Below are 2,814 nucleotides of genomic sequence, written 5' to 3' on the forward strand. Positions count from 1 at the left end.
GGAAAAAAAAAAAAACATGGATCGATTCATTGAGCAGATCTTGGTACCTGTCAATTCTAATAAAAAACAATATAACTGTTGCATAGTATATAAGGTCGGCTAAGTCCTAAAGGTGTTCAGCTCTGTATCAATATCCAAGAAGATTTTAGATAAGCAATACCATTTTATACCAATGGGATGAAAAATGTTTAAGTGTTCAGATAAATACTAATTAAAAAAACCCAAATATGACAATATCTGACAATATTTACCAGTTGTCTAAAGTATTGGACTTACTACAATACTGGTCTTTAGTATCGATACCAAATTAATATGATATACAGATGCTTTTCCGGAAATTGATGTGTTTGGCAATATTCATTTCACTCTACATGGACAGTAGCCAAACAGCTTCCTAACAGTTTGGCTCAGTCAACTAATCCTAAAATAACTGCTTGTTCGGCTCTTCCTTTACCAGTGAAAATTAGCAGTTCGGGTGACTTTTTTTTTTTCGTTTGTTTCTCTGATATTTGTCACAGAAAATCCAGTTCCTGAGTATAAAGAGAAGGCAGCATTAAATATCACTGGCATTGTTTGGCACTTTAATGTGTTCTCTCTGGGCATCAGCGGCTGAAAAGAGGTCCTGTTTCTTCTGGGGGTGGGGGTCCGACAGTGATTTACTGCCTTGAAACACCATAGCTTGTGTTTTCGAAAGGGTTGAAGGTTTGAGCAGAGGAACACATCTGCTTTCACCTTCAGGTGTGCATCCATAAAGCGTTTTGTCATCTAGGTATGTTTGCAGTGGCAAAAAGTGGTGAAGGGAGTTCAGTTCCACCTTTGCTGCCTTTCCTGGGAAAGCCTGCGGGGCAGAACTCCCCAACCTGCCATCACTCGCTCCCAAATCAGCACCTTACCAACAACATTCAAAGCTGCCACTGCCCTTTTTAACTGAATTGACCATTTCCTGAAGTGAGATGCCCTGCGAGCGGATGCTTAGCGTGTTAGAAAGTTAACTGGGACATCCAAGGTGCATGGTCCCTTTGAGCATCTGTTTTAAGACCTCACTGCTTGGCTTGCCCAAACAATTCTATGGCTGACCTCTAACCTCTCTTTAATGAAGAAGGGAGTCTCATTTTGTCTTTATTGAACGCTCGTGGCATTGGGTTTTCTTTGGACAGTTTTCACAGACAAGCAGCTCAGAATTTCCTGATGGGTCTCAGCTTGTTTGTAGAGAGAATTAGCCGGAGGCTCCAGTCGGTGTGTACTGCACTCTGGCTTGATTTGACAATAAATCCCTAAAACAAGGGCTGGTGTACTCTGCAAAGCTGGCTTTGATGAACAAAGCAGGGGCAGACAGAAGGGATCCAAGCAGTGTCATCGATTCATGGGGGGGTTTAAAGAAGCCAACTGATTTCAGATGTTGTGACAATAGGGCCGTAATCTCGCTGCCGATAATCAGGTTCTCCCCGCTGCCTGCAGGGAAACGCACATAAACTTGGCTTTGGAAGAAGATTTTAAAAATGTGCAGGTGAACCGGGGATGGGGGGGTGTTCCTCCTGATAAAATATTCATAGCTTCTTCATTTAAATCAATTCAGCTCTACAGAGGCAGTCAAGCATCAACTGTCAGAAATTGAGCTGGGCCTGTTGTAATCACTTCTTTACTTATTTCTACAGATGGCTTGTTCGCAATGGGCTCTGCATGGCTAGTTCACTGACACACATTCGCACGGCCCAGTCTCCATGTTTTATCCCAGCCCACACTGTAATTCATGTGGGGTATTGAACTACGGACATTCATCACCCCAGAACTCATCTGCGGGGCATTTTCATTCTCAAAGCGTCTCTTTTCTCTCTGGCAGTTTATCTCCCTCTCCCTGTTTCCGTCTCTGCGGCGGCACCGTCTCCATGGCGAGCTAGAGATGGGCGGTCGGTGTCATGATTAATCTTTAATACTCGTTTGCCCTAATTTTCCCTCATATTTTACAAGACCCCCCCACCCATGCATGGAGTGATTACCTTCCTTGTTTCATCAGTTGCAGGGAACCACCCTGCTCTCTCAGGCCGCTCGCTCCGGCCCAGAGCTCGGCCCTGTTGCTTCGCAAAGTCACACACTTTTTGTTTCCCTCTAGGGATCCGTGTTAACATCACATGGATGACAACTGTGCACATCTCAAGTAGTACACACACACACACACACACACAACATTGTGGTGGAATGTGCTCCTATTCTGAGAGTGGGACAGCCAAGAAAATAGGGTAGAGGTTAGTATGCTAAAAATACAAGAGCCTGGCAGTTCTGCTGCTGCAAAAATAGAGCTGTGTTGCTGCCTCGTCTGTCGATTCTGTTAATGGAAGAGCAAGAAGGGGGATGCTCGGCTCCTGTTTGCGTTCAGTGCATGAAACGAGCTCTGAAAAGGCGTCTGAATCACTCAGACTTAGTCCTGTTTATTCTCTGCAACAACCCCCCCCCTGGCTAGAGCTGTGTTTTTAATAAGCTAGTCCGTCTCCAAAGATAGAAGGCGGTCTCAGAGCGTCAGATGATCTCATTGGGGTTTTAAAAAAACTGCTATTTTTTTCTTACTTCCATAGTGCCTTGCCTGGCGATTGCAATGAGGGGTGCATGGGGAATAATATATACCTTTGTGTTTAGAGTTGGTTGAAAATGTATTTATAACACCACATTTTCATAGTATCACACTATTAACACTATAAAATAGAATCTATTTGTTAAATTGCTGTTTCTAGGTTGAAAAAAGAATAATTTCCTTCACCATTGATGGACGTCTGTGTCTTCAGCAGGCGTAGAGCTAACAGAACTGGCAGCGTTGCGAGG

At 43.8% G+C, this 2,814-nt stretch overlaps 1 protein-coding gene across 3 annotated transcripts in view; it reads left to right on the forward strand.

The window, feature by feature from the left end:
- Positions 1-2,814, forward strand: part of rara (retinoic acid receptor, alpha) — a 269,315-nt gene that overhangs the window by 209,617 nt on the left and 56,884 nt on the right. The gene's annotated exons all lie outside the window — the stretch shown is intronic.

This window comes from Cyprinodon variegatus, unplaced genomic scaffold (genome assembly GCF_000732505.1).
Source record: "Cyprinodon variegatus isolate N-32 unplaced genomic scaffold, C_variegatus-1.0 Scaffold322, whole genome shotgun sequence".
NCBI lineage: Eukaryota > Metazoa > Chordata > Actinopteri > Cyprinodontiformes > Cyprinodontidae > Cyprinodon > Cyprinodon variegatus.